The sequence below is a fragment of the Chanodichthys erythropterus genome, chromosome 2, assembly GCF_024489055.1.
Source record: "Chanodichthys erythropterus isolate Z2021 chromosome 2, ASM2448905v1, whole genome shotgun sequence".
In the NCBI taxonomy this organism is placed as follows: domain Eukaryota; kingdom Metazoa; phylum Chordata; class Actinopteri; order Cypriniformes; family Xenocyprididae; genus Chanodichthys; species Chanodichthys erythropterus.
Genome location: NC_090222.1, coordinates 19014486 through 19025234, shown reverse-complemented (window position 1 = coordinate 19025234; position 10749 = coordinate 19014486).

The window sequence follows — 10749 nt, the reverse complement described above, 5'->3', positions numbered from 1 at the left end:
ACATCTTTTTATTATATACACACACTTAATGTGCATGTGTATGTATAGAAGTCAGACTGACAGCGGGCGGTGACTGTTGTTGCTAGGTGACAAATTTTATGACTTAAAACGCAGGAGTTGTTGAAGAGTAATATAAGGAGAAACATTTTATTCTCGCTTTATATTTTCTCTAGCTTTCGTTCTTACCGTTACAGTCAGGCACAGTTACGGACGTCTTAAAAACTTCACGATGTTGATATGCAAATAATAACTGCAGAGCAAGGGACCGTGTTCAAAGTGTAAGTCTCTCAGTGGCGTGAATCTCCAGAGAATGATACCAAAGCAACACGCCATTCGAGGACCGAACACAACACACACGCTCCCTAAAGTCTGTACACAATCCTTGAGTTGATTCGCATCGGTTTTTCACTTTATTAATTAGTAACAATCGGATATGGGAGAAAAAGAAATAGAAAAATCATGGTATTTGAAAATGCCTGACCAAGAGAACTGATAGTGTTTTCGTTCTCATTTCACTTTCTGATTTATCTCTGTATATATTATACATAAAAAAAAAAATACCAGCTTCAGTCCAAAGGTGTTTAAAAAAGAGATTTTTTTTTAAAAATAGCAAAGAACTTAAACACATCTAGTTAAACCAAAGAGCTACACTAACACATCCTCAGCTGTTTTCTTTTGTCTCTTTCTCTGGTCACCTAGCAACCCAGTTTCTGAAGGTAAAACCTCAACTATCCAAAGTAACATACGATGAAGAGAATGATGAAATGTATATTTTTTAATTATTCATTATTTAGGGACAAATCTTTCATGGTGATAACGATGATCTTAAAGAAAAGACTTGGTATGTATGTGATTAATTTTTTTAAATTGCTTTTTTTTTGTTTGGGTTAGTGATGTTTATCTGTGCTCTGAATCTTCTCCCAGATTTCATGTTCACTGCTCACTCGGTGCGTAAACGAGAGCGCGTGGGTGCGTCATTGTCTGTGCGTACATATGTTAATGTGCGCGTGAACGTATTTTACACTGAAACTGAGCAGATATTCGGTTATTTTGGCAGTGTGGATATGTGCGTGAAGGTGTGCGTATGTTTTGCTTGCTGATGTACGTTGTCATGTTTTTACCCTTTCCATCCTTCCTTTTTTTTCTCTCCTTTGAGTTGAGCAGTTCTTTTCTTCTCTTCTGTCCTCCGTGTTCCTCTTTTCCTCCCTATGGTGACAGGTTAGCCTTTCGGTGTAATTATCTCTGAAACCAAAAAATAGTTGACAAATAACTCGCTTGTTCATTGTACAGTGTTGTTCATTTAAAGTCATTTTTGTAACTGGAAGTGTTTCACTCATCTGAATAAAAACGGTAGAGAAAAAGAAGAGTGCATGAAAATGTTGTCTTTTTCTTGTGTTCGTTTAATCGATGTGTGCAGAGGCCTATGATGCCGTCAGTCCGCCTTCGGCCGCTGGGTGGCAGCCTCATTCACATCATGGATGAATCATCTGTAAGAGCTTGTGCCTCCACATGGTGCCTCAACTTTAGTCACCTTCTCTTCCCCTTCCTTCTTTCACTCTCTCTAGATCTATCAGTTTCTCTCTTTCTCCCTCTTTTTTCCACATTTCACAGCTCTCATTTGCTCATCTGACTCATGGGACATCTGGTCTTTGCCAGACAGCTTGTCCTTTACTCATGTTCTACTCCTCTCCACTTTAGATGATTAAAATCTCACCTTAAGATTTTCACGTCCTTACATCTGCTTTTGAAAAAAACAGAACATTAAATTAACATCTACCAAAGTTTAACTTTATTAACAAAGCTACAGTTCAACTATACAGTGCTCAGCGTAAATGAGTACCCCCTTTGAAAAGTACCATTTTAAACAATATCTCAATGAACACAAAAACAATTTCCAAAATGTTGATAAGACCAAGTTTAATATAACATCTGTTTAACTTATAACATGAAAGTTTAATAATATAACTTAGATTACACATTTTTCAGTTTTTCTCAAATTAGGGTGATGCAAAAATGAGTACACCCCACAACAAAAACTACTACATCTAGTACTTTGTATGGCCTCCATGATTTTTAATAACAGCACCAAGACTTCTAGGCATGGAATGAACAAGTTGGAGAAATTTTGCAACATCTATCTTTTTCCATTCTTCAAGAATGAGCTCTTTTAGAGACCGGATGCTGAATGGAGAGTGATGCTCAACTTGTCTCTTCAGAATTCCCCATAGGTGTTCGATTGGGTTCAGATCAGGAGCCACTGAATCACTTTCACACTGTTCTTCTTCAGAAATCCAACAGTGGCCTTAGATGTGAGTTTAGGATCATTGTCATGTTGGAAAAGTGCACGACGACCAAGGGCACGGAGTAATGGCAGCATCTTCTCTCAGTATAGAGCAGTACATCTGTGAATTCATGATGCCATCAATGAAATACAGCTCCCGACACCAGCAGCGCTCATGCAGCCCCACATAAAAACACTGCCACCACCATGTTTCACTGTAGGCACTGTGCATTTTTCTTTGTATTCCTCACCTTTGCGACGCAGAACAGTTTTGAAGCCATCAGTTCCAAAACCATTTATCTTGGTCTCATTACTCCAGAGTATCGAGTCCCAGTAGTCTTCATCTTTGTCAGCATGGGCCCTGAGAAACTCTAGGTGGGCTTTTTTGTGCCTGGGCTTTAGGAGAGGCTTCTTTAATGGACGGCACCCATGCATGCCATTCCTCTGCAGTGTACGCTGTATTGTGTCAAAGGAAATAGTCACCCCAGTTTGGCTTTCTACTTCTTTAGATAACTGCAATGACCTGGATGTCTGCAGTTCCATCTTTTTTAAATTTTTGTACCACTTTCTCTACAGTATTCTGACTGATAAGTAAAGCTTTGCTGATCTTCTTGTAGCCTTCACCCTTCTGGTGTAAAGAAATTTTTTCTTTCTCAGGTCTTGAGACATTTCTCTTCTGTGTGGTGCCATTGCTGACAGCATGAAATGGGAAGGGGTTTTAACACACTTTTATAGTCAACTGTCTGCTGGACACCTGTGTAATGAATAATTAGACTCACCTGTGGTTGAATTCTTGTTAAATTAGACATTTGTTATCTAAAATTTAGCTTTGCTCCAGAAACTTTCAGTGGGGTGTACTCATTTTTGCATCACCCTAACTTGATAAAACTTAGTCTTGTCAACATTTTGGAAATTGATTTGTGTTCATTGAAATATTGTTTAAAGGGATAGTTCACCCAAAAATGAAAATTTGATGTTTATCTGCTTACCCCCAGTGCATCCAAGATTTAGAGGACTTTTTTTCTTCAGTCGAATGCAAATGAGGATTTTTAACTGCAACCGCTGCCGTCTGTCAGTCAAATAATAGCAGTGATTGGGAACTTGAACAATAAGAGTCGAAAAAACTTCCATAGACAAATCCAAATCAAACCCTGCGGCTTGTGACGACACATTGATGTCCTAAGACACGAAACGATCGGTTTGTGCGAGAAACCGAACAGTATTTATATAATTTTTACCTCTAATACACCACTATGTCCAACTTCGTTCAACGGCTAGTGAGGTCTGATCGCGCTCTGACAACGGAAGTGATGTCTCGCGCTCATTGAAGTATATGGGCGAGACATCACTTCCGTCATCACAACGCGTTTTTTGACCTCACTAACAGGAAGCTGAACGAAGTTGGACATAGTGGTGTATTAGAGGTAAAAATTATATAAATAATGTTTGGTTTCTCGCACTGATCGTTTCGTGTCTTAGGATATTATCGTGTCGTCACGAGCCGCAGGTTTTAATTTTGATTTGTCTAAGCAAGTTTTATTTACTGTTATAGTTGACGTTCCCATCTACTGCTATTATTTGACTGACAGACGGCAGCGGTTGCAGTTAAAAATCATAATTTGCGTTCGACTGAAGAAAAAAAGTCACCTACACCTTGGATGCACTGGGGGTAAGCAGATAAACATCAAATTTTCATTTTTGGGTGAACTATCCCTTTAAAATGTTACTTTTCAAAGGGGGTGTACTCATTTACGCTGAGTATTGTATGTCGCTCCCACATTAAAATGTAGATACCTGCAAACTTGTCGACTTTTTGTGAAATTAGCCGTTCTGGCAGTAGCGGCTCCTGGCCGATTCAGATTCAGGGTCTTAGCTCTATTTTATGATAACCATTTTTGTAATATTTATTCTAATCGCTGAACACATCAGACATTGCGTTATTTATTTAACCTGAGGGTGGCGCTCTAACGATGATTGACAGACTTAAGTACACAACAAACTCATCTAATGCCATCTTAGATTGCATAATGTAGTATTTATTGCTTTCGAATGTTGTTTTAGAATATTGCAAGTTATGTAGGAATTCCAGTGAGGATAAAATGTAATGTCTATTTTTCAAACAATCATAAAACAAACACATTTATAGCTACTATAAATGCTATAGCTACACGTGAGCACGTTTAAATGAAAGGGTTTATACTCTCATTTTTTGATAGGCTGCTCCAAATAGGTTGAACAGTTATGCCAAATAGTTACTGACCTGATGCAGACACATATCTGAAGCGGACTGATATCGTCTTGTCTGGAGCGAGGTTTACAAAAGGTGTGTTTACCTAACGTTAAAAAAGCGGGGCAGCCAGAAATCTCAGCGCGCTGCAGTTCTATTTTTCACCACAGATTTACATTGGAAATTTGTGGGGCGCTGTAGAGCTAGGGAGGTTTCCGAATACATGAATACAAGCCTTGCCGCATCCTTGCGCTGTATTTTAATACATCCTGCTCACTTTATGACTTAAAAATAGTCTAGAAAATCCGAAAAATATTTGTTGCAGAATGCTGGACAAATGTATAATTTATTATTAATTCAGTATAAAGAGGTCAATGTTTGGATGAATATTTGCTAATACAGACGAGCTGCGGCTGCGTTCCGACAGATCATTCATGTGATTCGTGCAAAGCCTCCAGATAATCACGTTATAATAAAACGTCCAAAAAGGATGGCACAGGATGGCAAAAGTGAACGTGACAGAGCTCGTAATAAAACGAAAATCAACATTGGCTTGGCTTCTCGGAGATGGCGAGAACTGAGGGATTTTAAATGTTATAAAAGTGACGCGAGTTGGCGTTTTTATTACTCAACAGGTGAGTAAGGTATTTTATTGAACAGGTAAATTGCCATATGTAGCTAGCTCTCAAACAGAGTAAAGCATTAATCTGTTGTGAAGGGTCGTTTCATTTTTGTTGTCTTAGCGCTGTGCTGGAATTTATTTTCAAGTAAGTACCATGTCTATTAAACAGTGAGATCCTTTCCATCTCTCATGGCTAGTAGCCAGGTAAATGTTTTATGAGCTGTAGGATAACCACTTTCATCTACACAGTCACGCAGAGCCGAAGCAAAACCAAAGCAATGTTCTTAGGCAAAATGCATGCAGTTTTGTTTGTAAAATTGCTAGAGGGCCAATACTTATACAGTGTACATTTTAAAAGAGCAGCTGGGCTTTGTGAACAGGGGTAACCACTGTATTTTTGCTTCTCCATAAGTGCCACCTGCTGTCAGAGTGTGGATTCAACCCATCTGCCATTTTTGAGAGACAGGGGTAGCTGAAGGTCGGAGTAATGGGCGTGCCGAAAGGTGAAATGCTACAACAGAAATGAACCCCTAACCCTACCACACACCCTAACAGGCAGCTGGGATCCTTGCAGTTCGTAAAAATTTGTCTCATCGTAGCCATTCTTTTTCAGTGATATTCCTCTGAACTTTTCTCTTTTGTAATGTCTCAGCCATCTCTTTCTAAAGTCTTTCTTCAAATCTCCCTCTTGCACAGCTCACTCTCTCCTCTCCCATCATGTGTGGACACACCCCCTACTGCTGATTGGCTACAAGTTTAATGTGGCGCTCGGTCCGATCCAACAGCGTTTCCACTTGGAACTGTGCCTGTAAAGTGCCTTAATGTACTTTTGATATAAAATGCGATATTAAAAGGTCAAATTCAGTATAAACATTATTGAAGATGCATACTATATACAGGTGAGCAGATGAACCCAGAATATGAAAGCAACATGCTAAATGATTAAGCATTTTCTTTATAATGTTTTTCTTTGGAAAAACGCATAATGAGAAACTTTTCCAGGTGGGCGTTCCTATATAAGGGTGTGACGTCACGTGAAAACTATAGTCCTCATTTATTAGCTGAAATGTGAGGTTTATCATTTTAAAACTTTCATATACATTTTTATTTTTGTCAAACTATTATTTGAAGCTTTTTTGCCAATCTGCATTATATTTAGTAAAAAGTCAAATTAAGTGATGTACAAGTACATGACGAATCAAAAATGATTATTTTAATGAATCATGTGTTCATGTGACTACAGTGGTTCAACCTTAATGTTACGAAGCGACGAGAATACTTTTTGTGCGGCAAAAAAACTAAATGACGACTTTATTTAACAATATCTAGTGATGGGCGATTTCAAAACATCATGAAGCTTCGAAGCTTTACGAATCTTTTGTTTCGAATCAGTGGTTCAGAGCATGTATCAAACTGCCAAAGTCATGTGGTGAAAAATTGAAATTTCGAAACACTTATGACCTAACAAAGCCTCGTTTACTGAAATCACGTGACTTTGGCAGTTTTGAAATCGCCCATCACTAGATATTGTTGAATAAAGTCGTTATTTTGTCTTTTTGGCGCACAAAAAGTATTCTCATCACTTCATAACATTAAGGTTGAACCACTGTAGTCACATGAACTGTTTTAAATATGTCTTTAGAAGCTTTCTGGGCATCTGAAAGTGTTAATTGTCTTACTGGCAATGAATGCCACTGAGCCATCAGATTTTATCAAAAATATCCTAATTTGTGTTCCGAAGATGAACGATGGTCTTACGGCTGTGGAACAACATGAGGGTGAGTAATTAAAGGAACACTCCACTTTTTTTTGAAAATAGGCTCATTTTCCAACTCCCCTAGAGTTAAACAGTTGAGTTTTACCGTTTTCGAATCCATTCAGCCGATCTCCGGTTCTGGCGGTACCACTTTTAGCATAGCTTAGCATAGTTCATTGAATCTGATTAGACCGTTAGCATCGCGCTTAAAAATGACCAAAGAGTTTTGATATTTTTCCTATTTAAAACTTGACTCTTCTGTAGTTACATCGTGTACTAAGACCGACGGAAAATGAAAAGTTGCGATTTTCTAGGCTGATATGGCTAGGAACTATACTCTCATTCAGGCGTAATAATCAATGAACTTTGCTGCCGTATCATGGCTGCAGCAGTGCAATGATATTACGCAGCGTCTCTCACAAACGTCTCAATGGTTGCAAGGCACGTTCCCTGTGCAAGCAGGGGCTCACAGGCGCTGCGTAATATCATTGCACTGCTGCAGCCATGGAACGGCAGCAAAGTTCCTTGATTATTACGCCTGAATGAGAGTATAGTTCCTAGCCATATCAGCCTAGAAAATCACAACTTTTCATTTTCCGCCGGTCTTAGTACACGATGTAACTACAGAAGAGTCAAGTTTTAAATAGGAAAAATATCAAAACTCTTTGGTCATTTTTAAGCGCGATGCTAACGGTCTAATCAGATTCAATGAACTATGCTAAGCTATGCTAAAAGTGGAGTGTTCCTTTAATAACAGAATTCTCATTTTTTGGTGAACTAACCCTTTAAGTTACACATAAAAATGGTTTAACATGCATGTTACTATTGGTCAGGTTTAAGACCCCTGGTATTGACTATATAATTAATGCTTTAACTTCCCAACACTACCTATTCTTTTTTTGCTAACCTATTTTGAACATGTTTTGTCTATGAGCACATGCATAAGTTGAAACAGTGCCTCACTGAATACTAGGAGGCATTTAATGTCAACATCACAGAAACTTTTTAGTAAATTTGTCCTGAGCTAAAAAATGTAAAAATGAAAAAGAGTTGAAATGTAAATACTCTCGAGATTAACAATATATTGTATTATAATAGATGTATGTATGAAATATTAAACATGAATTCAATGTCAATAAATTGTGCATTTATAATAGTCTATTGTACATTTCTGATATTACGATATGCTTAATCTTGGCTTAGTCTAAGCCTTGTCTGTGAACCCGGGCCTTACGGTTCAGGTGATAGGCTTTAAAAGTTTTTGGCATATTCCAAATCTTCCATTGAGAACGCTAACAGAAATTTCAGTCTGCAGAAGCTGTGAGATGTGTACAGATTGGTCACAGGACGCGTCAGTCATCTCTGCTCCCACTCACAATCTGCCTCAGTCAGACTGTTCCCGCCCACTCACAGAGACAGGTGGCCAATCTGTCACTTCAGTGGCACAGGTGTGTGTTTGCATGAGTGTTTGACAGTGGTCCAAGATGGAACAGATGACGGTGGCATTTCAGGTGTGTAACAGGAGCACAGTAAATTCCACAAACATGGGCCTGGAGCATATGCTCTTTTGTTTATGTTAGATTATCAACCATAACACTGTATCTTTGTCATGAAATCCTGCAACAATGATTAAAACCTAAACAAATGCAGATGTCAGTGTGGGCATGAGGAACTTATCTGATGCCAGAAGACGTTCAGTGTTTTGGAGGACATTCTCACACAAACAATGAAATTCCCTTCCTCTACCTGTGTGTTTTCACACCCTGCCCTGAGCAGCCGCACCTGAACAGAGCAAACAAAGCCTCGGAAACTATTCGACACATGACACGACTCTTAAGCAGCCATTGTCATTCAGTTTGAACACACAAATGGTCAGTAATCAGCTCTATAAGTCACACCTGTGACCTTTGTGAGGAATGTGTGCTCATGATTTAGACATAGCAGAGCATTCAAAACCTCCCAAATGACTTCTGACATGGTTAAGCAAATTTAGCAAAAACACACAGCATCGACTGCTTAGTATAGTATTTACAAGGGAATCTCAATGATGTCCACAATACCTGGACAAATTTCAATTGTAATTGCACCATGTGACATTTGACTGATCCCATTAGCTCATTGGCTGCCGCTTCTGTAGATGCTAGTAGCGTGGTGCTATTTGGTGATGCAAAGAACGAAAACTAGACAATATAAACTTCATAAATCATCACTTCCAGAGTTTGAACTGAGGAGATTTGAGTTATTGCCATTTATGTTGAACACCACCACCTCTTGTCAGTTAATACAGATCCTAAAAGCATGAATACACGCACAAATACACAAAACTGAGAAAATATGGGGGTGTCCCACATTACACATGGACTTGGTGAGTCATTAGGAACATCTAGTGCCCACAGTATGAATTTGGTACCTACACAGATTTCCTATCTCTGCGATTTGCCCACACACAGAAAGAATAATGTACATCTGTCATACAGCAAAGATGTGTAATGTCTAAACTCATTAATTTCATATACCTATTAAAGTCAAATAGATTAATAGCTATGTTTTCTTTTTAGGTTGTAGCTTGATGTTGCTAAATGCTGAATGGATTTTGAATTATCAGAGACAATGTTTTAGTAATGAACCGTCTAAATTGTTCTTGCAGCTCAGGAAATACTATTAGAGTAAAGGATCACTAAAAAAAATGACCATTATGCAGTATGCATTTTTTTTTTTTCTGTGGAATACAAAATTAGTTTGAGAATTTAATACATAGATATTGCTATATAATCATACTATGTTGTCATGTATTGTTGGATGCAATTATCGCACGACACAAGGCATGAAATTCAACAACATAGTCTTTATTAGGAAATATGCAGAATACGTTACCACACAAACATAAACAATACCGAACATGAGGAAACTAAGGGCTTAAATACACCGTTAGCAAGGAAACTAAAAAAGAACCAGGGTGAACGAAATTAGTCACTATGGAAACTAACTAGCAAACAGAACTCAAGCAAAGCAGAACAGGGAACGGAATGAAAACGAGACCGTAACAGGTTGCAACTTAAAGGGTTAGTTCACCCAAAAATGAAATTTCTGTAAATAATTACTCTTCCTCATGTAGTTCCACACCCGTAAGATCTTCGTTCATCCTCGGAACACAATTAAGATATTTTTGATGAGGTCTGAGAGGTTTCTGTCCCTCCGTAAAGATCCAACGCAACTACCACTCCAAGGTCCAGAAAGGTAGAAAAAAAGACATCATTAAAGTACTCCATGTGACTCCAGTGGCTTAAACTCAATTTTACGAAGCGACGTAACGGAAAAACATAATTTACCACTTTACTTAATATTACTTAATATTTACTTAATATTGATCTGCATGGCACATTCACGAGAGCATCACGATGAGTGCATATTATGTTCAGGTTTGCGTGTCAGCTCAATGCACGAGTGTTCACGAGAGCATCACGACGCATGCATTTTATGTTCATGCGAGAGCTGACGTTGCGTGAGCGCTTTGGATAATATTATTTTGTAAATAAAGTGGTACATTATGTTGTTTTTTTTTTTAAACAAAGCACTAACGTCGCTTCATAAAACTGAGTTTAAGCCACTGGAGTCACATGGAGTACTTAAATGATGTCTTTTTCCTACCTTTCTGGACCTTGGAGTGATAGTTAAAAAATATCTTAATTTGTGTTCCGAGGATGAACGAAGGTTAAAATGTCTTTTAATTTTAATCTAAATTTTAATTCTACCTCCTTACATTCAATTGCAATTCTGCATCCTGTTTGTTATTCGAATTCAATTCTGAATGGTGCACAAAACTGGTATAGGGATATATGCTTAAAGGTGCCCTAGAATCAAAA